This window comes from Saccopteryx bilineata, chromosome 11 (genome assembly GCF_036850765.1).
Source record: "Saccopteryx bilineata isolate mSacBil1 chromosome 11, mSacBil1_pri_phased_curated, whole genome shotgun sequence".
Taxonomy (NCBI): Eukaryota; Metazoa; Chordata; class Mammalia; order Chiroptera; family Emballonuridae; genus Saccopteryx; species Saccopteryx bilineata.
Window position 1 is genome coordinate 42,892,188 of NC_089500.1, and position 26,687 is coordinate 42,918,874.

The 26,687-nt window shown below is 42.5% G+C and overlaps 1 long non-coding RNA gene across 1 annotated transcript; it reads left to right on the plus strand.

Annotated features, from left to right (window-relative positions):
* Window positions 1–4,834: 4,834 nt before the first annotated feature.
* LOC136315299 (uncharacterized) lies at window positions 4,835–8,482 on the plus strand. Its single transcript, XR_010727472.1, has 2 exons — window positions 4,835–4,999; window positions 7,916–8,482. It is a non-coding gene; the product is annotated as an uncharacterized lncRNA (long non-coding RNA).
* Window positions 8,483–26,687: the final 18,205 nt, after the last annotated feature.

Consider the following 26,687-nt stretch of genomic DNA (forward strand, 5'->3'; position numbering starts at 1 on the left):
TCTTTGACACATTCCTCAGGCTCCCAGCCTTTCTCAGTGAAGAGCCTTGCTCTCTACCCCACAAAGAAAATAGAGCACATTATTGATGAAGAGCCTAAGACTGGCCTCTCCACATATGAAATACACACATAGCAGCACCCTTAAGTCAGTGGTGGGATGCAAGTAATTTAACAACTAGTTCTCTGCCCTAATGACTGTTCTAAGTATAAAAAGCATTACATCAAAAGGTAGTTTAGTATTTCATGCATTTATTACTTAAATAAGAACAATAAAAGAAGTACACAAAACTAGATTATGTTACAAGAAAGAGTTTTAAAATTTCAATGAAAAAGTATTAAATAATACCTGACAAAAAAAACCAATCAAACTGTTATTTAAGATATTTCCATACTGCTTTTTTTTTTCTGTATTTTTTCCGAAGCTGGAAATGGGGAGGCAGTCAGACAGACTCCCTCATGCACCCGACCGGGATCCACCCGGCATGCCCACCAGGGGGCGATGCTCTGCCCATCCGGGGCGTTGCTCTGTTGCAACCAGAGCCATTCTAGCTCCTGAGGCAGAGGCCATGGAGTCATCCTCAGCGCCCGGGCCAACTTTGCTCCAATGGAGCCTTGGCTGCGGGAGGGGAAGAAAGAGACAGAGAGGAAGAAGAGGGGAAGGGGTGGAGAAGCAGATGGGCACTTCTCCTGTTTGCCTTGGCCGGGAATCAAACCCGGGACTCCTGCACACCAGGCTGATGCTCTACCACTGAGCCAACCGGTCAGGGCCTCCATATTGCTTCTTGATTGGTGTCCTCATTTGCAATTTTTTTCACCTATGGACAGAATGACCATTACTACAAATGTTTAGAATATGCTGTTGCACAGATGAATGTTAAAAAAGAGTAAGGAATATAAATTTGTGATTTCTACATTGGGTGGCTGCCCAGGCACCCACTTTAGAGAGAACCCTGATTACAAGTGCCATTTTAACAACCAGTTCACCGAATTCAATAAAAAATTAGATATCGGTTCTGCCAAACCTGTGCAAAGTGGCTGAATCCCTCCACTGTCTTGCTTCCTTCTGGACCTCGTCTTCAGGAATACCTCCTCCTCCTATGCAGTTGATTTCTTTCCTTTTTCCCTTCTCTGGCACTTGTCTAAACATTATTTCCCCTTTTGACTCATGCATTTTTATTCTCCCCTTCTTTACCATCTCTTATACTGGAAATATGTATATATGCACAATGACTCCCTGTTCTGACATACCTTCCTGCAAACCGCCACCCCTCTTCATTGCTCTAGCTTTCTCTTCTGCTACTGGATTTCTGGAAAGAATAGTCCATGTTCTTCACTACTACCTTTTCAGCTTTGTTCACATGTTGACCCTCTGAAATTTGGATACCTTTATTCATTCTATTGATGGTGCAATAAGGATTTAGAAGTTCAGACAAACATCAGGGAAGGCCTATGGATTCAGGCAAGAACTTTGATAATAGAATCAATGTAGTAAATGAAAACAAAAATCGACGCTTAAAACTTAGCTGCCCTCTTCTGGGAAAAAGGTAGCATTTTGGCAGTTTCCTGAGTCAAAACTAGAATGGAAATGCCTAGACCCAGAGATGGCACAAAACAGTACATCTTTGTGGAGGAGAGGCAGTGGGGAGACTCATTGTCCACACCTGATCTTGCTTGACATTGACCCCCTGGGAGATCATAAGAACAGAGAATGGACATGTTGCCTTCCTGCAGGGAGTATGGAGCCAGCTTGGGAGAGAACCGGACACAGAGAACCAACAGGACATCCCACTCTTTGCTTCTCTGGGCCTGCGGGTTTGTGTAATTGTCTAAGTGTACAAAGAAGAAACAGAGGTCTCTACTTTGGATGTTCATGCCCATTCTTCCTGGTCCTATTTTCCTTCCTGTGTGTTATTTAGTTTGCTCCTCTCTTCATTCAAGAGAGCAAGGGCGGTTTTCTCTGCACAACGTTCCCTGCATCATTTACCACTGGCAATGACATCTCTCCCCTGCTGGGTCAAGTTCCTAAAATAAATGACCCTCTCCTCAAGGTTTGGAAAGAGATATCTTCTTTGTAGTCAAAAAGGCGAAAGGGTAAGACAACAACCTCTCTCTGTTTCCTCATCAGCTGACGCCTCTCCCCCTTGTCCTGCACGCGTAGCCTCCACGCGGCAGGACCAGAGGAGCAAAGCTTCCACGTGAGGTCTCGGCCTCTGCCCTGGGAATGCCAACCGGTATCCGGCAATGCTGGGTCTGATGCAGATGGCAAGTGAGCTGAGACTATTTGTTTGTTTCATGTGAACCATGAAACAACCAACAGATGGCCATTGGATTTGTAGAAGGTGAGATGTAGATTTGTGGTCACTACTGACAGCCTAGATTTGAACCTCTGACCTCCTGGTAAGGGTTTTATGTTGCCATTATAACACCTAAGGGGTCTAAGGACTCTCAAAATCCTTACTTTCTAAGTTAACACTTTGCAGTTAGCCACTGAGCAAGAATAAAAAAGGAAAGGAGAAATGAATTGAACACCTGATGTCCTTAAGGGGAAGAGGAAAACTAGGGGAGAAAAAACTTGGCCTTACACGCCTCAGCGGATGAGCTGCTGCTTTTTAAAGCAGGTGCCGTTTGAAAAGTGGATGCCTTGTGCCACCGCTCTGTGGGCTGCTGGGAACACCTGCCTTGGCCTTAGCTCTGCTTCGCTGGTTGTCCTCATTTGCTTGCTCAACAACTGAGGGTGTTTATACCTTTGTAACAAAGCCTCTTTCCTGAACAGAACCATGATAATGAAAGGTAATTCTCTTATTCCAAAAACACTCTCAAAAGCTGAATCCCCCAGCTTCATTAACTCACTCTACCCAGTTCTGAGATTGAGGATGAATATGATTGTGCCCATTTTACAGACGGAGGTGGTGAGAAGTTCAAAGGCTTGATGCCAACTTTGTTTTCCATTATTCAAGAGATAGAGTCTTAGCAGTTAGACAAGCCTCAGGTGTATCTTGAAATTTTGTCATTTACAAACCCTGTAACCTTTGGAAAGTTATTAATTCTAAGTTTTAGTTTCTTCTTCTGCAAATACAGGTAATACTAGAAAGTCTGTGGAAGTGAATGAAATAAGGCACATAAAGATCATTGCGTAGTGCTCAGGCATCCAGGAGCTACAGTACACAACTCCACGTGACCCCATCCACACCGCGGGGCCAGTCACACAAAGCAATGTGAACAATTCCCTCTAGAGTTGTGCCACCAACAGCCATGCCAGCCACAGTCTGACATATAACACTTGCTCTATAAGTATTGGCTGTCATTAATAGTTTGGAAGTTTTTGCTTCTCTTTCTAGCAGCAGTAGAGTAGATGGGTCAGAACAACCCTCACGCCGACTGTAAGACACATGTGGAAAGAAACATCAGGCTAAGGACATTGGAAAGGTACCAAGGCAGTGAGAAATCACTCTGTCAGGACCCCAGAGATAAAGGAAGTCTGTTTCAAGCTACTTTTACCCCAGAAAGGCGGTTCTCAAAGTGTGAGCCCTGGGCAAGCAACAGTACCTGGGACCTTGCTAGAAATGCCTGTTCTCAGGCTCCAACCTACATCTGCACTCAGAAAGCGCCAATTAAATCTCTTTTTCTATGTCTAAAACGCCTGATCTCTGACTCCACAAGTCCAAAACCGAACTTGTCATCTTTCTTTTTAAATCTGGTCTTCTTCAAGGTTTTTTTTTCTCTCAGTAAATGCCTACCACCATCCATCTAGTTACACAAGCTATAAACCTGGATGTCATCCTTGATACCTGCATTTTCCTCATCATTCCCATGGCTAAATTTTGTCAGTTTTACCTTCTAACTATTTCTGCAGTGTGTCTCCTTCCCTCTGCCTCTTTCACTGCCACCCTGGTCTCAGCAGCTACCATCATCTGTCTGTGTCTTGCCAAGCTGACTGCTTTTCCATGGTTCTTAAGATAAAGACCAAACTCCCTACTTAAACGTGGCTTTCAAGGTTCTGCATGACTTGGTCCTTACATAGCTCTCCAACCTCATCTGCAATATCACTGCATCTCCTTCCCCTCACTTCACTCCGGACTCTTTTAATTCCCTTGTTCTTACCACACCCCTTCCTGTCCTAAGGCTTTGAAGGTGCCTAGAATATTTTTCCTTGTCCCCTTCAACTAGTTAATGCCAATTCAGATTAAGTATTCTTTTCCCAGAGAGGCCTTTGTTGATCTCTCCAATTAAATAAAATCCCCTTATCTGTTTTCATGTAAGTGACCTTCTGTCCCTTTTTTAGTAGCACTCAGAATAGTCTAACTTTATATTTGATGTTTTATTATATGAATCATGCCTGTTTTTGCTGACTATGGTGTATTCAGCACATGTTTATAACATATAGAGTAGATATTTGAAAAATATATACTGAATAAATGCAAAAATGATTGAGAGAAAATTATTATTATTATTCCTTAAATGAGAAGATTGATATTTTGACATTCAAGTAAGAAGCATTCAAGAATCCACACTTGTGGCTCTAAGTTAGCATTTGAAGTCACCAATTAATAATACACTGCTTTTCCCTTCCTATGTTTGAGAAGTAGACACAGGAGAGAGACTGATGGAGACCAAAATATCAACTTAATTACTAATAAAACTGAATTGGAGAGCCATGCTTGACCAACGGACACAGTTGGGCTTCCTAATACATCCCCTTGGATTTGAACTTGTCCATTCAAACTCCTGGCATCACCTATGAGGGGCAGCTCAGCACCTGTGAAGCTTACTGAGTAGATTAGCACAAGTATTTATATCCAGAGGTCAAGCTGTTTCACCAGAGAGGCCAGGGATAAGCTGGGCAGAATACACCTGAAAACTGCTTCTAAACTTTCTTATCAGGTAACTCACTGTTTTCATGAAAAGGAACGAGTGAGTAGAAAGAAAGGCCAGGAAGTTGCTGTGGCAGAAGCTTTGTCAAAGCAACATAAAGACAAGGAAACAGAGGTTTCCAACAAATAGTGAGTAAAATTTATATGCTGGGACCTTATGTACCTTTTTTTCCCCGTTAGAGAATTAATGCACTCTTCCTACTGTTTCCTTTGATTTTCCTTACTCAGCTGTCCAATTGTTTAATTGGTTATCATGGTTATGAATTAACACTTTAAAGTTTGTCATTAAAAGCGTATATTTCCCTCAATTATGGAGTATATCTTTATGAATATGCATGTGATGCTAATTTCCTGAAGATTTTTTTTTTAACTGAAAAATCACAACATTTGCTCCTGAACTAGCTAGTTCAAAATATTTGAGTAGATATACAATGTTCATGTACTGTTTAGGATTCTGGAAGATAAGAATATGGTTTGCAAGTTCAGAATATTTTCAGCTGCAAGGAATAGAATATTCAACTAATAGTGGCTTAAGGAATATAAATAATTATCTCACATACAGGAAGTTGAGAGGTAATATTCAATATGTTGACTTTTTATTCTCAGGCTTGGTGCCTTATGGTTGCAAAATGGTTGATTTAGGCAGAAAGAGGTGAAAGGTTAAGCATCAATGAGCTGTCTTTCAAACACTGTGCCCTTTATCCAGGAGACAAAAGAACCCTGCTCAGAGATGTCCAGCATGTTTACCAGTACCGTCTCACAGGGCCAATCTTGACTAAAATGGAAGTTGAGAAATGGGAGTATGAGTGTTCTGATTAGCTTAGATTTAAGATTAAACTACTATGGCTGGGCACATCACTATACTGAATAAAATAAGTGTTTCATCGTAAGGAAGGAGGAACACATTGGGTGGACAGCTAACAATGTTTACCGCAGTATGACTGACTCAAACCCACTCCTGAAGTCATTCACTGTATAGTAACGAGCATCATTAATTTTGCTGGTAGCAAGAAATAAGGAAAAGAATCGAGTCAAGTCCTAGACCTGTAAGTAATAAGCTCATTTTGCATTTGCTCAATCTCCACTGGTTGGGAAAACGTCTCAGGGAAATAAGGATTATAGACTATCCAGGGGTAAGGAGGAGTGACGGCTGAGGAAGTCAAGACTGGCTGGAAGAGTCCACATGATTGAAGAGAGCCTTCAGTGGTAGGTTAGGAGGGAAATTAACACAGCAGAGCAGAGAACCCCAGGTGGAGAACAGAGAGAGGGGTGCAGTGGTAGAACTGTGCGAGGAACAGCTCATGGGGGAATGAATTCTCACTGGTGAGTGGAAGGGACAGGGGACGCTGGGGCCGGAGGCAGAGGGTCACAATGCTTGGCTGGCACTGGGTATTTCCTGGGTAGAGAGGAGCCACAGGCAGTTTTATGAGCGGAGGAATGGCATGATGGAAGCAGGATTTCGGGAAGATTATTTGATGGCAGGAAACAGAACAGACTAGAGGGAGAGAGACAAGTTGAGAGGCTACATATAGCAATACCCATGAGGAGATGGGGGCCTCAGTAAGAGCATTATCATAGGCAATACACACGGAGTAGAAAAGGTGGGTCTAAGAGACATTTTAACCTCATTTCAGGATATCCTCTAACAGAAAACAATAGGGGCAATAACAAGAACACAGACCTCCGTAAGCGCAGGAGCTACGTGTTTAATCATCACGCTCCTCATTGCAAGTTCCCACCTGAAAGAAAAAAAAAGTTAATTTTAAATAATAAAAGGAAGCATTACAGTAGTAATTTTTTTAAATCTCAAATCATTGTTATTCTAGTTAGTTACTCATGGCCTGGTTTCACAGAACTGGGCTTCAGGCATTCCAGGATTTAGAAATTATTACTGGAAAAGCCAAGACTCCTCCAGTTTCACCACTCAAAGGACATCTGTGTTCCCCACCCACAAGGGTGTAGTTAGCATAAGGGACAAGGAAAGAAAGCAGGCCAAGGCTTTGCCTGGGGGGCCTGTACAGATTCATGGAGCAGCCAGAGCTCGCAGGGAACTTGAGGAGCCTCACACCTCCCCTGTCTTTGGTTCCATCTCGAAAAAGCATAAGAAAGTATGGCCCTTTTAACCAAAAGGGTGATCAGTGCCCAAAGATACACAACAGAAGCAACACTTCCAAAAAGCATAATGCCTGCAAGGCACTGTTAATGGGATGTTCTGTCACTTGCAGCCCAAAGCATTCTTAATGCAAGAGCCTCTCTGCCTGACCAGGTGGTGGCACAGTGGATAGAGCTGGGACGTGGAGGACCCAGGTTCAAGACTCCGAGGTCGCCAGTTTGAGCGCGGGCTCATCAGGTTTGAGCAAGGCTCACCAGCTTGAGCCCAAGGTCGCTGGCTCGAGCAAGGGGTCACTTGGTCTGCTGTAACCCCCTCCCCAGTCAAGGCACATATGAGAAATCAATCAATGGACAACTAAGGAACCACAACGAAGAATTGATGTTTCTCATCTCCCTCCCTTCCTGTCTGTCTGTTCCTATCTGTCCCTCTCTGACTCTCTCTGTCTCTGAAACAAAACAAAACAAAACAAAACAAAACAAAACAAAACGAGCCTTTGCTCTCTCCCACTGAAGTCACACCAGAGCTCTAGGGGACCTGGAATGCAGGGCCCTCTCCTGAGAGGTAAATGCACAAGTAATTAATTACAGGCCCCTTCCCTGCCCCATTACAGGGTAGTGAGCAAACTACGGGGCGTGGAGCCAGACTGCTGTCTTCAGGTTGTCACTCTGCCACTTGCCGCTCAGGGATCGGAGGTTGCTTTACGCCAGAGTCTTCTCATCTGTAAAATGAGAATAGTTTGTACTCCATCGCTATGTTTTAAGGACTCAATGAGATCGTGACTATCAAGTACTTAGCTCAATGCCTGGTACAAGGTTAGCACCCAATAAAAGTTAAGCACTGTATTTTCACAGATGAGGAAACAATAATCCAAAACGGCTAGGAAATTTGCCCAAGGTCACACAAATAAATGCTGCACATGCTTATTTTCACAGATACATCAGTTCTGAGCAGCATGGCAACAAGTCAGCCGGTATTTACGAAGTGACCATGAGGTGCGAGTTCTGAAATAAACACTCCGAATTGACTCTCAAGGATGAGGCCAGTGTTTGCTTGAGCAGAATTTACTATCTGACAAGGATGTTTAGTGTGTCATGGTCAGCTGGTCCGCACACAAGCCTGACCTTAAAGATAAAGAGCCAGAAGTCTCTGTAGTACTGTTTGAAGGGTCCTGGGAAGGCCACTCTCGCAGTGCACGTCAACTGACAGCAGGAATAGACTCAACACAGCAGCTTCGTACTGGCCTGAGTTCTGTCTTCCTACAGAACGGTCTCACCAAATCAACCCGTCTCTCTCCCCCTTCCTTTGCCATTCCTCTACAGTTAAAATAGTTTCCCCTTGGGCTTTTAACTGATGCCTGAAACATCTCCAGGTAGTGCTAGTCCCATGAGTGGAACTTCTTATCACCCAGTAATCCTTAAAATTACAAATACCTCTGTCACTAAAATGGCTGATGTCAATGATGTATAGTTTTAATAAATAAGTGTGTGTATGTGTGTGTATTTTTATGTCAAGTGAATTTTCTTAAAGGAGAGACAGAGGTTCTCCCTCTTGGGCAGCTAAGATAGTTCAGTTCTTAGGACAATGGCAACACTAATCCCGAGCAGAAGGAAGAAGCAGGAGGCAGTAGGGCTGGAAGACCCCGTGTGGGGTCTGGCCAGCGCTCACATGCCCCGCCGTGGGACTCGAGCCTCTGCCTCTCTCCACGAACCTTTCTCTTTGCTCGACAGCTGCCACAGGTTCTGTTCCTTGGGGCACACACCACACAGCCAAGTCGCAGAGCAGGATACAATCCTCCCAGAAGCCATCTTTTTTGCAAACTTGAACACAAGGAACACAAGCACAAGGCCCCGTTTATCCAAAAAGTTCTACCAATCACACAGTGAGAACTGAACGGGGATCCCAAACTTCACTGTGTGCGGATAACATAAAAGTCTCAGAACGTTGCAAGATTCTTCCGGGCTATGGCTCCCAATCTCTTCCAGTTTTTGTTTTCTTTCTGGTAGGTGAGTTCATCAAGCAAACCCTCCCCTTTTGGCACGGCTTGAGCAAGCAAAGAGGGTGTCTCCTCTTCCACAACGGCCCCGAGTGGAAGTAGCCGGTCTGAGACTAGAGTCAGGGCAACGGCAGCTCTGCTTGTGGTCACCTTAGATTCATAGATAAGAAGGGCCAATTCCTGGCTGCCTGGCTCCAGGGTCCATAGCCAGAGCCCTGAAAAGTGAATTCACATATAGTTTTCCATGACACCTCAATGACTTTTTAAAAATATTTCTCCTCCCCAAAGAAATTACATCTCTGAGCACAATTCTTTAACATAGTTTTAAAATTTTCTGCTGATGGACTTTCTATAAATGTGGTCTACCTCGAGGGAAAGATTCATGCTGGCCCCGGGACCTGTCTGATTGGTGATCTATTCCACTAACACGAAGATCAACTCTCATAGGTGCCTCCGAAGGGCATAAAATGTCTTCCAGCCATCGTCTAGGTGGATTTTACCAAAGGGCAACCCACCAAACAACCTGACTAGAGAAAAAGAGTCACAGCGGAGACACAAGAGAAGCACCTGTTCCTACCTCTTGGGGAAGCAATCACCTGGTTGGCGGCCGAGAAGTGATACATGCCAGCCCTTCCTTTCAGTGGCTATGTCCTGGTCGGAAACACGAGCTTCCACTGAGCCTGTCTCCAGGTTGCCAAAAGCCTGCACCTGACAAGCAACCGGGGAGAGTCCTTCCGACAGACAAGGAGAGTCTGCATCTGAGAAAAAGTCCTGGCCCAGCAAGTCCTTTGAGAACAAGGACCCGGTAAACTGTTTCTGCCTCGGAAAGACAGGATAGACAGTCTGGTCCCACAGGCTTCCCTGTAGCGTCTCAAGGTCTCCCACCATCCTAATTCTGCACTTGCCTCTGCCAGCGCTGGCTCTGTAGGAAAAAAAAAATTGCTTTTGAGAAAAATGGGCACAATAAAATCAGAATGTATACTTTTAAGAAGAGTTCCCCCAGCTAAATATTGCTAAAGTTGCAAATATCTCGCCCATAAACCCAGAGGATATTTGTACTGTGGCTAAGGTTCAAGGCTGATCATCACTAAGTGATCATCCCTGACAAATCAACATACGACATTAGCCAAAACAGCTATTGGATGTTAAAAGAAACTCAAAAAGCCCTGGAAACAGCCACTTGATGAGCAAACAGTTTAATTTAGAGTGTCATTCACAGGAAATAGACAATAGCATTATTAAAGTTGCAACAGTGTAGCAATTTTAAATTTATTCACATTTCACATTAGCCCCCCACCTTTCAGCTGATGTTGACTATTACCAATAAAAATGTACAATAACAATCAGTCACTGAGCATTTTCTGTGTGCCGGGCAGTGTGCCATGGCTTTAAAAGCATTCTGTGACTTAACTATAATACTGAACACTTAAAAAGAACTTGCTATGTGCCAGATACTGTTCTAAGCATATTATATGTATGAATTTACTTACTCCTCACAAACCCCCATGAGGTAAGTACTATTATTATCACGCTGTACAGATGAGGAAGCTGAGACACAGTAAGGTTAAACAAAGGGTTATAATCCTACCTGAGAGGCAGAGCAAGAGTTTAAACCGTGCCGTCTGCTCCAAAGACCATGCTCTCAACTGTTACCTTGTAATTGCATTTTCAAACTATCTCCATAAAATATATATATTGCGGTTATTCTTTTTTATAAGGAAATTAAGGTTTAGAGCTATTAAGTAATTTATTTAATTGTACAACCAGGAAGTGGCAGAGCCTGGACTTGAACTCAGGCCCTTCTGGTACCAAAGTATAGGGTTCAGACGCCTGTGTATTCTTTGTATCTATTGTGGTTTATTGTGGCTTTGAATAAATAATCATTCTTCCACCTTAAATAGGGAGTCAATCTATGTGAATAGATATTGGGTGCTAGAGGATGTCTTTGATGCCAAAGAATAGATGGTCCCTCCCTTCAACGAGCTTATACTCTAGTTGTGGAAGTGCTGATGCTGAAGTTGTCACTCAAGTACATGGAAGGGCTAAAAGAATGACCTCTTGTCTATGCTCTTTGTCATTCACAAAGACTCCTTGAGGTTGGTGATAGTAGCTAGGGGTATTAAGAAGAACACTGATTGTGTCCATTTCTCATTCAACAGTATCTCTGATAACAAATCAGTATTTTTGTTGATTGTAGTTGCCAAATACTCAAAGCCAACTTGTCTTGCTTAACGCTATGGCCAACACATTTTTGTGGTGGACTCATTTCCTTTTGCCCATTCTGAGTGAAGGCCCTTCTGCATCTCCCCACTCTGACCTTTATAGTTATGGTTCCTACAAGTCATTGAATTGTGCTGAGTAAAGTATCACTTCTAGAAGTGACCATGTTCAAGGACTTCAACAAATTATCTTAGGTGATTACCAGCGCTTCACTGGTAAACTCAAGGAAAATCTTCCAGAATCTGTCATTTCTTGACCATGTGATCTTTGATTACTCAATTTCTATGTGTCTCAGCATCCTCTTTTGTATTATGTAGATAGCAATAGGATTCTTTACTAGAGTTGTTGTGAGGAGTAAATATATAAATATATTTAATACATGTAAGCACTTAAAACAGTGCCTGGATGGTTGATGCTCAATAAATGTTGGCTGGGTCTTTTGTTTCTCCTTCTCCTCCTTCTACTTCTCCCCTTATTCTTATTTTCTTCCTTCCTTTCTTCTTTCTCCTCCTCCTCCTCCTTATTATTATTATCATTTTTTTTTTGTATTTTTCTGAAGCTGGAAATGGGGAGAGACAGTCCCCCGCATACGCCTGACCAGGATCCACCCGGCATGCCCACCAGGGGGTGACGCTCTGCCGTGACCAGAGCCACTCTAGCACCTGGGGCAGAGGCCAAGAAGCCATCCCGCATGCGCCTGACCAGGATCCACCTGGCATGCCCACCAGGGGGTGACGCTCTTCCGTGACCAGAGCCACTCTAGCACCTGGGGCAGAGGCCAAGAAGCCATCCCCAGCACCTGGGCCGTCTTTGCTCCAGTGGAGCCTCGCTGCAGGAGGGGAAGAGAGAGACAGAGAAGAGGGAGAGGGGGAGGGGTGGAGAGGCAGATGGGCCTCTCCTGTGTGCCCTGGCTGGGAATCGAACCCGGGACCTCTGCACGCCAGGCCGACGCTCTACCACTGAGCCAACTGGCCAGGGCTTATCATTTATTTTTAATATGATAATCAAATTCAGTGTTTCCTTTTTCATAAGAGTTGACAATATATTAGTAGTACTAAGTCTTTCAAGTGGGCTAAGACCATGCTCGTGCTCTTAATTTTATTTTCACCAACTCTTAGCACATCTGGACAGAACTTAATTTTGAAAATGTTCTCATATATTATTACATTGTCAAAGTAATCATTGGTTTGAACAGGATTTGATCTGAGTAGTGTAAATGCATCTAAAAGGATTCTTGAATTGTATTCAGTTTGTGGAAGTATGATCTTAAACAAAACAAAGAAAACAGAGAAATTCAAACTGGCCAAAGGCAAAAGGGTAAAACAAATGGCCTGTATTTCCTTTAAAACTCTGTATTTTCATGAATCTTCTGAAATCGGGAAAAATAAATGGTTTGAAGAAGTATGTTATTGTTGATATTGTTGAGAGAGTTGATACATTCTGGAGGTAATCAGAAAAGATTCAAGTCACACAGTAGCCTCTCCTAATCTCTTTAAGAAGCACAAGCAAGTGTTCAAGAGTAGCTGTTATGAACTACTCTAACATGTAGTTTTGCACTCCTGTTTGTCTTTCATCCTCTCACTGAAGTCTTTGTCTATGGTCACCCTGCCTTTACCAAGAAGCCTCTGGTTCTTATTGACCTACATTAACTTTAGCTATTACTTCATCCCCCTGCCCCCACCCCATGACTCCAGGCTGCGTTCTAAACCACAAACCCATTGTCTCACATCATGAAAAATGGTCTCTACTATCACAGCCTGTGGTAAGAGAGACAGACCTTAATATTGTCTTGATATGATAGCACCTGATAAAGATGCTATGATCATGTATCAATACTAGAAAAGTAGCAAATGCTCAGTGGTTGTGGCTTTTTTGTTTTCTAAAGCAATTGACTGGCACAAAGGACTACGATTTTGGACTCTAAATCAAAAGGTGGTGCCTTGGGGTTAGTTAGAGCACAGCTTCTGGTGAGCCTGAAAAGAATTGAGAGATAAACCTCTAGGAGGTCACAGTGAACTTCACTGAATGCAATTCCACAAAGGATGGGGCAGGGAGTGGGAGAAAAAAAATAAGAATAGTAGGAGGAGAAAAAGAATGTATTGCTTATCTGTAAGTTAATAACAAATTACCCTGAGACTTAGTGACTTAGAACAACAGGCCCAAGATTAGGATGTGGCTAATGAGCATGCATTTACATGACCCTGAGAGTGAGCAACCCCTTAAATTTTGTACCCTTAGGCACCTGGCTTGTTTCACCCTAGTTCTGACTCTCTTAAAACAAGAAAATGTATCACCTTTCACAATTTCAGTAGGTCAGGAGCTTGGGAGTAGCTCAGCCAGATGGCTTTCCCTCAGCTGTGGTCATGTGAAGGCTTGACTGGGGCCGGAAGAGTTGCTTTTAAGGTGACCTACTCACTCAGCAGTAGGTTGGTGACAGCTGGTGACAGGAGGCCTCAGTTCTCTTCATGTGGACCTCTCTACAGACCGCTTTAGTGTCCTCATGACATGGCAGCTGGTTTCTGCCAAGACTACGTGAGCCAAGAGAAAAAAAGTTAGAAGCCACAATGTCTTTCATCATCTACTGTCGAAAACCACGCACCATCCTTTCCACCATATTCTTCTGGTCACACAGACCAATCCTGATGCAATGTAGGAGAGGATTAAACAAAAGTATGAAGGCTGGCTACTACTAAGGAGGAGATGGAGAGAAAGGGGAAGAAAAATGCTTATCTGAGAAGCTGGTTTTTAAAAAATGGCTTTGGCTTGAACTCTTGGATAAAAATTACATCAAAATAGCAAAATGTAGAGGAGAACTAGGATTGGCTGATAATCCAACCACTAACTCAGCAGCTGTGTAGATGTGTGAAGAGTGCTGATTGGTGGAAGGGCTAAGCATGAAGACTTCCTCCCAGACGCAGCCTTTGCATTGAACGTGTCCATCTAGGGAGGATGCTAGTCCATTATGTAAGGTATTTTTCCCCGCTGAGGAAGAAGGAAGGGGCTGGAGCCACGAAGTGTGGAATAATAAAAGGCTTTATTGAGTACAGAGCGCATCTCATCCGACGAGATTCCCTAGCCCTGGGGATAGAGGCTAGGGAAGTCGCATAGGGTGACCCGCATGGGGGATATTTAAAGGGTCTCTAGCGTGGTCGAGCTAATATGACTTGGTGAAATCTCAGTGGCTGACGGACAGTCTCTTTTTTCCAAAGGGCTCCTGGGAAGTTTCTTTTGGCGCGCCTGGATGTGGGCAGTTCCAGCGAAAGTTTCTGAGTCTGGTTCCTCACGTGAGTGTCCCCCATTGCTGACCACCCCACACATTAAATCTCAGCTTTTGCTAATGGGGTGCTGAATGATTTGGGCACTAGAAGGGATATAATAACTTTTGTTAAGAAAACTCATCTCATTACCAAGGCTTTGTTCACAAGCCCTAGGGCTTCATTCATTTAATGAATGGCCTTTGCATAAGTCCAGTCTCTGTGACTGAGTGACAGATCATTGTTCATCCGCATTCTTTGCCTAAAGTATATACAAAATTTCCACGGTAAGTACTATAAAGTTTTCTGTTCCCCAAAAGATTAATGTGATTATTTCTTTTAAAAAATAAATAAAATAAAGCTTTTTTGATGATTTTTCAACTTGACATCAATCAACTTTCTTTCAGAGTAGAGGTCACACGTAAGCAGATAGTCCTACTTCATTTTGTGGTCAACCTCTCTCCCTCCAACACTGAACTTCCCACAAAGTATATACCTCCTGCTGAACCAAGACCCCGAAGTTAATGAACGGATCTTTCTTCTCACCCAAGCATACAGTGATTTTTTTTTTAATGCAGAGAATGCTGTACCCCAGGGACTTCATCTCTAAAGACTCACAAGTCTCCAGCTCCTGCCCTCCTCCTCTAGTTAGTAGTCCATGGCCGTCCTGACAGGGGAATTGCCCTCACATCCAGTGCCGCCTCCAGGCTGATGCTGCCTAGAAGCCCTCCACAAGAATGGAGGGAATGTGTCTTCTTTAATCCCCAGACTGTCCATCAGAATGAAGAGTCAGTGTGTCGATGCCCTCCACTGCTCTTTTGTGCCTGCCTCTTATCATGGCTCTCCAGCAGAGCCTTTGATTTCTACACCTCACTGGGGGTGTCTGGGCTACTTTTTAGCTTGCATCTCTGTTTGTGAAGATATGTATCCAATTCCACACACAATGAAAGAATAACAACAACATGAATTACAAATGTTATGATGCATTATGCTTTGATTAAATAAGAAACATGATCAGCTGAACCCAGAAGGATAGAACTAGAATCCCGTCAAGAGGAAAGATGAATGAACAGAACTACAGTGACATCTGCTGGTCCCTCCCATAGAGTGGTTGGTGTGAGTGTTGCCAGAAATGGGTGGTGGAAGGAAATAATAATGTTGATAATCTTAGACTTGAAAGAAGTCCTTAAAATGTGCTTTTATGTAAAGACGTATTCAGTTCAAATGTTTTAATTGGTATTTCATTAATGAGAAAAACAAAAGTCTCTGGAATAGCAGGTGAAATAATTTACTCTGCAGTTTCTCATAACAGGAATGGAAAGGCCCACACCTGCCATCATGCCAGCAAGCAGTCATCCACACCCACTCACCACCGTAGAAAGACATGCCAGTCGTGTAAAGGGAAGTGTGCAAAATGAAAGGGACCCACTCCAAAGTATCTCTAAGTTTTAAAACATGGACTTCCTCTTCAGATGGTCCAGGCAAAGCTGAGATTCCAGGGGACACACATTACCCTACCTGCCCTGGATGCCCAATGACTTGTGTGGTTTTTCTGTAAAGAAATGTCTACTGTTGCCATGTTGAGACACATAAAAAAAATACATTAAAATGTAAGCAGGCACTCCCTGGGGTCTGGGGCTTCAGTGGGATCAATAAATTTTGCCACCCTGTTGGCTTCTGTTCAGACAAATCTTCAATTATCAATGTTTCCTGCCCTCTGCAAAAACAAACAAACAAACAAAACCCCAAACCAAAACAAAAAATCTTCCAAAACCAAAACAAACAAACAAAAACAACAACAACAAAAACCCAACCAAGTAAGATGCTGCTATGAGGTTCAGCATCTTGAGCACAAAATGCCTGAAGCTACCTCCTCGGAGACAAGAAGTCTGTCTCAGTGTAGCGTTCCCCGGAGCATTTCCCGGCCAGGGTCTTTTATAGAAAGAGCGGGGGTTTTTGTTGGACCCCAAAGTTATGTCACAAAGGGAGCCGTCATCGGGACTCTGGATAATAACCATTCTGTTTTCAATAAAATACAAACACACATGGATATATATTTTTTTCTAAGCACAGCCCTACCTGACTTCAGTGTATGGTATCCACAAAAATAGATTTAAAGCTTTCCTCACAGTATTCTTTATCAAAAAATTAATGAAAATGTGTGTGTGTGTGTGTGTGTATATATTTCAGAAATTATCAAAATGATTTTAAAATGGTCTGCATGTACCTTAGCTTTAGGGGCCCGCGTGACAAAAGATGAGCATTGCATTAGGAACAAAGGAACTTTTTGCTTCTGTGTCGTGCTTGGGCTGTGGGGCTGCTCTGAGTTGGGGAGGCATGGCTGTCATCTGCTGTGCTGAAAGCATCCTTATCCCACATCTGAATAAAGGACAAAGAGACCCCATCCGGGCAGCATGTGGGGCTGTGCTCACCTAACAATAACCATATATTGTGTGGAAGTACAAGTGTGGACAGTCTGCACTTCTTGGAAGCTGTGCTGTGTTACAGCTATCTGGGATCCTTTTAATGACTCTGAGGGACAATGCATCACCTACAAGTCTAAAGCACATTCGATAAAATATCTTGGAGTCAGTTCCTGTGGAATTCATTTTCCAGAGACAGCCATGCTTGGGGATTTGGATTCTAAGTTTCCTTTCTCTCTCTCTCTTTCTTACTTTCTTTCTTTCTCTCTCTCTTTCTTTCTTTCTTTCTTTCTTTCTTTCTTTCTTTCTTTCTTTCTATGTGTACGTGTGTGGGGGAGTGGGGGTTAAACTGCAAAGCTACTTTCCTCCTGTATCATCTTTTGGTCTTGCACAATTCATCATTGTTTTTGCAGATTTTCTAAAAGGGGAGATTACTGTACTAATTGATTATCATAATAGTCACATTCTATTTGTAGTCATTCCTGAAAGCCTGGTGTGCCCCTAGTAGTTCTCAATAGTCAGGGATTTGCAGACCCCTAGCCAGGCCGGCGTGTCCCCTAGGGACTCATCCATCTGGCTCTGACAGTGCCACATCCATTATTCCCACAAATAATGCTCAGGGAGGTAGTATTGGGTGAAACTGAGAATATTGTTTCCTGTAATTTCTTCCATTTGCAAGATGTTGAACATTTCTTTTTGTTTGAATAACTGACATAAATGCCTGTTTGTGAGAAGACGAGGGGTTCTTTTCCAGAGTCCTTCATTACCTTCCCATGACCACAGATTCCAGCCCTCCAAGGTCAGAGTGCTGTGGTCATGGCCCTAGCTACTGAAACATGGTTCAGCTCCTAACTCAAATTCTGTCATTGTGAAAGAGATACATTGTCACATTCATGCATTCAGCCCTGCATTCAGTCATCAAAGCTCTTCACTGGGTGTCCTTCCTGCTTTAGTCCCTTGCTTAGGCCCTGGGGACACAATAGTGCACAAGGGGTGCCCCCAGGCTAATGGGACAGAGAGACAATTACCTCAACCAGAATTACAGGGTGTCATTTGTGCTGTGGCAACAAAAGGGAAGAAAAGGGAAGCAGGAGTCAGGGAAAGCTTCCCAGAGGAAGGGACAATTGAGGGAATTAACTGGGTAAATAAGGAAAAGCACCATCCAGGCAGAATGAGCACCACAGAGGTGTGAAACCACAGCCCCATTGGAATAAACAGTTGTTCTTAGTGGCCAGCGGAGAGGGCACATGTGTGTGAGTGGGTACTGACAGTGATGAGCCCAGAGTCAGGAAACAGTGAAGCCCCATATGTGGAGCTGGTTGGTTTCTCAAAGGCAGAGCTTTACAGCCTGCTTCATTGAACATTTGTTGAGCGCTTGCTGTGTACAGAGGGTCGTCCCATTTGCTGTAGCCAGGCAGGATTAAAAGTAAACCATCTCTGCTCTCTCTAACAATCACAGAGTGAGTGCTCACCACTAACCAGGCCAACTATTACATTCTTTCCTTTGCAGTTCTATATAATTTTCACAATAGACCTGCGAAGTAAGTATTGTCATCTCGGTTTTATAGTTAAGGAAACTGGAGCCCTGAGAGAGAGCAATGATTTGACCAGGATCAAACATGTGGTTTGCAGCACAGCTAGGATTAGAACTATAAAGAAAACACAAGAAGCTTATGAGTCAACACTTCCAGGGATAAAATACCAGAGAAAAGTGGGGAAGTTGAAGAAAGAAAATGTAAAAATTTGGAGATGAGGATTCTCCTGGTCAAGCCAAGATGTCCTCTTATACCATAAAGGTGTCCTGATCCCAGATTTTCCAGCCATTTCTATGTTGACATCTTCCAGGCAGGAGAGCTCACAGAGATGGCTTCTTGTTCCTCCTCTTGCACCGTCTCCCACCTTTGAGACCTCCAGGCTTTTAAACATTACTTTCTGAAGGAGCCCTAGCCACTGACCTATCAGCCACTGGGCAACATGTAAGCCCTCTCTTGGGCCCTGTAACTTTCCATGGCCTCTGGAGTAGGCGTAACGACCACCAATTCCCACTCAGACATTTATCAAGCTGGGCAGAGGACAGTAGAAATGTTAAAAGCCAGGAAAAGTAGAGAAAAAGGGGATATTAAAATGATTCTCAACATTGAGTTGTGGTTTGCTTCATAGAATCCTCGTTCCATATTCTTTGTCCCTGATTACTTTCCAAAATACTGAAATCCATAAGTAAGCATATTGCTCTGTGAAGGTTAGTCTCCTGACAGTACCCCTCATCAGGCGTATAAATTCTATTTTTATATCCTCCATCCCACTCCCCAATAATCTCCTAATTTAACTACCTAAATTCATTACCAATCACTTAGTTCTTGGGTCCTGATTTTCCTCAGAACATGAGAATATGTGTGAACTGTGGAAAGAGTCATGAAAGTGTAAAACCAATATGCAGGGAGTGTGTCTTGCTTATTTATTCTTGGATTCCACTGGGAAAATGTCCCTATGCCTGGTCTTTGCACTCACTCTGAACCTCACCGGGCAAGGTCACGCTTTCACACCTTGTTTGGTGCTCTGTTGTTACAGATAGGGTGCTGCGTGTTTGTTTGTTGTCTCTTTGGTCTTTGAGTTTTCCAGTATTCATATAACATTGTATTTCTGAATCTGTAATACTTTACATCACAGGGGCAAATAGAAGAGGAAGATGCTAGAGGAAACATGAAGGGAGAAGAAGACTTTGTCAGGAGTTTTAAACTTTCTTATTGAATTAAAAGAAGCTCCTGGGAAAACATGCTTTAGATGTTTGGTCCTTCTGGGCTCACTGTTGCTGAAGAGAAGAAAGAGTATGATAATTTAAAAGTGGTTGGGACACTCGGAGGACTCAAAGAGACAACTGGAGGAAGGTGTCTGTCACACAATTGCTCTTTTATGCAGACATTAGGGCTGTGACTGATATTGTCATCATTTACAGAATATATTTCCTTCAGAATAGTATGAGAAATTTTGGCTTTTGACTCTTAAAAAAAAACAACTCCCCAGTTTTTACCTAAAATCCTTTATCCCATGATCCACAGCCTTAAGAAAAAGGCTTAGACACATAGGGGAAAAGAATGCAAATTCATGCTGCACTCCTGGCTTGTCTGGTACATTGTGGCAGATTTTCTTACTTTCCTAGTTTTACAATATTAACCATTTAGAGCCAGAACCTAAATGATGAGAAGAGTTGCAGATACTGTGGTGGCGAGCACATTTGGGGGCACGGCTCTAATTAAGTCATTCAAATATTAGACTAGACATTTTACTGTAGGAATCCTGACTTTTAGAATAGGGCACTTTCTTTGACTTCTCCAAAACAAAAGACCCCAAGGTGGTTTGAAGTGTTGACAGTGACCTGGAAGAGATGAGATAAGTAAATAATCCCCTCTGGCTAATTAACTGTCCAAGGAGAGTATGTCACTAGTTTCTCTATGTCCCCTGACCTACCACATGCCGGAGAGTCAGTGAAGAGGGTTAGTGTGTAGCTACCGACTTTGTGTATCTCAGTGGGGTTAGACTCAAAGTTTGGTCACTTATCACGTACCAAGGTAGCTGGCACAAATCATGTATATCTTGTGGGCTGAGTTGAAATTCAGCTTCTATGTTGAAATTGTAGCTTCTAGTACCTCAGAATGTGATGATTTTTGGAGAAAAAGGGCTGCTAAGGAAATAATTAAGGCAAAATGAAGTCATTAGTGTGTGTCCTAATCCAATCTGACTGGTGTCCTTTTAAAAAGAGAAAATTAGGACACAGACACACACAAAGGGAAAAGCATGTGAAGACACTGGAAGGAGATTGTCATTTACAAAAGAGAGAAACCTCAGGAGAAACCATTCTGCCAATATCTTGATCTTGGACTTCTAGCCTCCAGGACTGAGAAGAAATAAATTTCTGTGTGTAAGCCACCCAATCTGGAATACTTTGTAATGGTAACCCTAGACAACTAATGCAGTGTCTATAATTGTATGGTAAGAAAATAAATAAATAAATAAAATAAATTTATTAATGATGACTTTTAGGAAACCTGAAATCTGTAGACAGTAAGGTGAGTAGTAGACACTATGAAGTATGGCTGAGGGTCTGGCATTCGCTCTTCTGCTCATGACTTAAATGACCTCAAACAAGTCTGCAAACCTCTTAAAACACGTCTCTCTTTTATGAAATGAGGATAATGATATTTGATTTATACTATATATTTATGGAAGATGTCCTTCTATATGAACGGGATATAAAAAAAAATGATGCCCTGGCCAGTTAGCTCAGTGGTAGAGCATTGGCCTGGCGTGCAGTAGTCCCGGGTTTGATTCCCAGCCAGGCACACAGGAGAAGCGCCCATCTGCTTCTCCACCCCTCCCCCTCTCCTTCCTCTCTGTCTCTCTCTTCCCCTACTGCAGCCAGGGCTCCATTGAAGCAAGGTTGGCCCGGGCGCTGAGGATGGCTCTGTGGGCTCTGTGCTAGAATGGCTCTGGTTGCAACAGAGCAATGCCTCAGATGGGCAGAGCATCGCCCCCAGGTGGGCGTGCCGGGTGGATCCCAGTTGGGCGCATGCGGGAGTCTGTCTGACTGCCTCCCCGTTTCCAGCTTCAGAAAAATACAATAAATAAATAAATAACTAAATAAATAAATAAATAAATAAAGGCATTGTCTTATTCTGGAGGTGCTATGGTGATTCTAATTAAGGAGAGATATGCTCATAAATAAATATTTGCACCACAACGGGATATCTGTTTCAAATATGTACATGTGTTTCCATAGAATTATGTGCCTGTGTTAAGATTGCATCAGATTAACGTTGGAGAGTTAGGTCAGAAAAACATTCACAAAGGTAACAACTAGCCTGGGTCTTAAAATACAGATTCACACGGCAGTAAATGAGGTAAGAAGACTGCGATAAAGAATCATGTCCAAAGGCTTGGTGCCTGGGAAAGCAAGACGGCTCAAAGAACAGCGAGGTGTGAATAAAGAAATCGCCAACATTTGCAGAACATGAGACAGGAAAGCTAGGTAGGTGTCAAATCATAAATGGTCTTGATAAAATTAAGGATCACAAAAGGTTTTAAACATGAGAGTGACATGAAGAGATCTGTCTTTTGGAGAGCAGATCTTGAAGGCTTTGTAGTGAATGGATGTGATGAGAAACATTTGGAAAGTAGTTGCATGTTGGTCAAATAAGTTTGTGAATATGATATATATGTTTGCTCGCTTATAATTTGCAATTGGTGTAGGGGACAGGCTGTGAGCAGGCAGGGTCATTATAGCCTAAGGCAGGGGTTAGGAACCTATAGCTCGTGAGCCAGATGTGGCTCTCTTGATGGCTGCATCTGGCTCGCAGACAAATCTTTAATAAAAAAAAATAACGTTAAAAATATAAAACATTCTCATGTATTACAATCCATTTATTTCCTACTGCTCATGTTCATGGTTGCGGATGGCTGGAGCCAATCACAGCTGTCCTCTGGGACAACACCAAATTTTTATTGGATAATGCATAATGTACAAGGGTCGTTGTATGGGTCTCACAAAATTACATTTTAAAATATGTGGCGTTCTTGGCTCTCTCAGCCAAAAAGGTTTCCGACCCCTAGCCTAAGGCTTAGTTTTAAGATTAAGCTTTTTTTCCACACCCTTGACTGTTGCGTTATGTGGGATGGTACACTCTCATGAGGAATCCTATTATGCCTCAGATAAGTGTCTTTGTATCAGAGACTTCCTTGTTTGTATATTGGATTAAAGGTTTTGATTTCTACACTATAAAATGGGGCAGAGGAGCCCATGCTGGAGGAGAGCAGAGAAAGGCCACATGGAGGAGAGGAGAAGCAGCCAAGATGGCAGAGGGCTGAAGGAGAAACCAGTTTGTGCAGAGAGAAGGAGATGGGGAACAGAGGTGAATAAGGCTGGTGAAGTACAAACCTTTGATTCTAGGAAACTCGGATAAGTCAGTGGCTTTGGGAGCCCTGAATGGAAAGGGAAGTGTTTTCCCACTGTGTGTATTTCTTGCCTGCCGGGTACAAGCTAGGATTAAAGATGATGGCTCACCAGTTCTTGGCTCCGTTGTTTCATTACCTTCTGTCCGAATCAAATTCAAACTTGCATGGGCCAGGTGGCCGTGATGGTGGCCGTGGCTACTGGCTTTACAGAGTATTATAGGAATAGTTCATGTACTTGATAAACCCCAGAGTTAATCAGAAAGATTGAATTGGATAGTCTATGTGAATCCATTCTTTAAATAATAATACGAATAATTAGAATTAGGTTTGAGAGGGAGAAGACTTCGGGCCAGGACAGTTGTGAGAAATTGGTTAATATTCTAAAAAGCATGTGATAGTAGGTAACTTTAGTAGTTGCAAAATCCTTCAGTAAACATCAAAATAAGCATTCATTTTGACATAACAGCCAGTCATTTGAAGAAAGAAGTAGAGAGTTTCACCAAAATTACTTTTCAATTCATTTTATATTCTTTTAATCATTATTGTAACTTATAGTGACATTTGATGGCAATAAGAACAAGCATGCTGGCACATTTAGCAAAATAAGCCAAGAATTTAAATTCCACAGGTATTGGTGTTGCAATTTCATACATTATAAAATATATACAACATTGTTTTAGCAAGTAGGTAATAAACTTTCTTTACTGACATGTTCCCTCTTTCTCTGTAGCCCTTAATCCAACTGCCCAGCAGAATTACCTGCTACCTCCTCTTGCTCCCAATGCCTTTGATGTTGTATGACTTACACATCAGGAAAAAATACATATAAGCTTCTGTCTCTATTGCTAGATCACAAGCTCCTTGCCTTCATCTTTGGTTCCTCAGAGCCTAACACAGGGCCTGACTGGCCACGGTAGATGTTCCAAAAGTCAGTCATTGACTTCTTTTAAGATTACTCCCAGGATAGTGTGTGTGTGTGTGTGTGTGTGTGTGTGTGTGTGTGTGTGTGTGTTTCTGATATAAACTCAAAGTGAAAAGCGATGAAGTAATGTGGATTCTACTTATGGCTTGTTTCCTAAAGTAGTTCTCTTTTTCATATAAAACCCCCAGTCAACGAACTGACAGATGACGGTTTAAGTACACACGCAAAGACTGTCTTGGCAGCCAGCTTTGGTGAACCCAGCTCTCTTTGAATGCAAGTGCCTGATTCATAAGTGCTTGCCCTGTTCCATTGCCCTCGTGTGAATAATGTTTATTTGTTTGACTCATGAAGGACTCGTGTGTTTACATCTTCCATACAGGATCTTATTATACCAAAGCAGAAAGTGGTTTCATGCACATTTTACACTTTTGACACTTAAATAATCCAGTTAACATCTTTATTTTTTTCCTGAAGTGAGAAGTGGGGAGGCAGAGAGACAGATTCCCGCATGTGCCTGACTGGGATCCACCCACCATGCCAACTAGGGGACGATGCTCGGCCCCTCTGGGGTGTTGCTCTTCTGTAACCAGAGCCATTCTAGCGCATGAGGCAGAGGCAATGGAGCCATCCTCAGTGCCTGGGCCAACTTTGCTCTAATGGAGCCTTGGCTGCGGTAGGGGAAGGGAGAGATAGAGGGAAAAGAGAGGGGGAAGGGTGGAGAAGCAGATGGGTGCCTCTCCTGTGTGCCCTCACCGGGAATCGAACCTGAGACTTCCACATGCCGGGCCGATGCTCTACCACTAAGCCAACCGGCCAGGGCCCAGTTATCCTCTTGATGTGGAAATTGTAATGTCTTTATTCTAGTGGCCTAATATACTCAAGTTAGAACACATGATCAATGATTTCAAAACATGATGTGTTCTACAAATATCAAACATTCTTCACTGTTTTTGAAATGACACAGGCAAGATAGTTCATTATATAAGAACAGAGAAATAAATTCCCTTTTTTTCTCTTTGTTTTTCTTCTGTTGACCTCAGGTACTTTGGTGGATAATGTTTTTATGGATAGCACACATTCTCAGCACACAAACTTGCTATCATTTATTATCTTTTACCTTGGATATTAATAAAGTCATCAGATACTTTGAAAAATGTCATGTTCTTCCACTTGCTTAAATCATACTTAATATTGAGATACATCAGAAAAACACTCCATTTCCATGATAGCTGACTTTGGTGGGACGTTTTTTGCAAGGTGTCATATTAGGGACTTTAAATATACCATCTTCCTATACTCCTCACCAGCTCTCCAGGGTAAGTACTTTTTTTTCTCTCCTATTCACAGAGATAGAAATTGAGGCAAAGAGTATCCCTCTTGCTTGAGTCTGGCTTTAGACACTATATTACACTGTCTGGGCCATTGTCTTTTCTAACTTCAGTCTGAAGTTAGACTTCTGATTAAAATCCTGCAGTTATTTCCAGCACAAAGTGGAAATGCCACATATGTCACTGAATGACTAATGTAGCGCTAATCACTAACTGTAAGTCCGCAGGGGAAGATTCAGGAATAGCAGAGACAGGAATATTTTTGCACCTGTACAACAATAGCATTAACAATGGTAATAAAGATAATAACATTTAGTTCACTTGCGGAGAAAATATTATAAACTAATTTCAATGCAAGTGATAAAATTAAGGCATTTGGTGGGTGTGAGGTACCAGTTTCAACACACTCACTTGGTAGTACACTATGGCCCAACAAAAGATCTGTCAGATTTCTCAACAAATATCCAAGGGATAATGACAAAATGTTGGATAAATCATTTCAAAGCTATTACAGAGATACTCATACTGCCATATGGAAAATATGGTTAGGGAACTATTAACTTCAACAGTGTATTTTTCCCCTGGAAACCAAACTGGGTTAAGCCCCTACAACAAGGCAGACTGCAACCTCTATAAATTAGCCAGTAACAATGGGCATAGTTTGAAACCATAAAAACTTTTAAAAGCAGAATAAATGCAAGCCATGATCTTATTTATAAAAAACCCAGCAACAAATTCTAAAGTGACATGCCTAGCATCTCTTTATCCCTTAATATGTCATATTTATCGCTTAAGCAAAGCAAATGTTTGATAGTGACGATTCTGGTATAGTGAACCAAGATAAGGTAATTGGTACTCAAATTATAGCAAGCGATTAATAAAAGGAACTTTGTTTATAAAGCATGGAAGATGTAAAGCAAGTGAATATAAATGGAGACCCAATGCCTTCATTGCTGTGTGCTAGTAACAGACATAAGAAACTGCTAAGATCAATCATCCAATATCCTTCAAATGCAAGCGAACAGCGAAATTAATACAGAGCTCAGTTAAGAACATAAACTAAGTAAGCAAATACACAATTTAAATACAACATAACCTATACTGAGATAAAGCCACAGTCACAAACCAACATTTTCTGGGTAAAAGACCAACATTTTGCTCCATGTTCACACCCATGGAGAGGCTAACAGCCAGAAGGGAAGGGGGCAGGCACGTTTTGAAGAACAACCATGTATCTCTTCAGCTGAGGGCTTAGTATAATAAAACCAGGCCTATGTTATACTTTAGAGACAACTCAGAAAACAGTGCCATTGGATTCCTATTCCAACATTACATTATTTTAAGGGTTTATACAGAAATATGAAGAGTCAGTCAATATAATGATTGCATACCAACTTCCCCCAAATTTTAATCTTTAGGGTTTTTTTGTTTTGTTTTGTTTTGTTTTTCCTTTTTGTGTTTTTCCGAAGCTGGAAATGGGGAGGCAGCCAGACAGACTCCCGCATGCGCCCGAACGGGATCCACCCGGCTCGCCCACCAGGGGGCGACGCTCCGCTGCAACCAGAGCCACTCCGGCACCCGAGGCAGAGGCCACAGAGCCATCCCCAGCGCCCGGGCA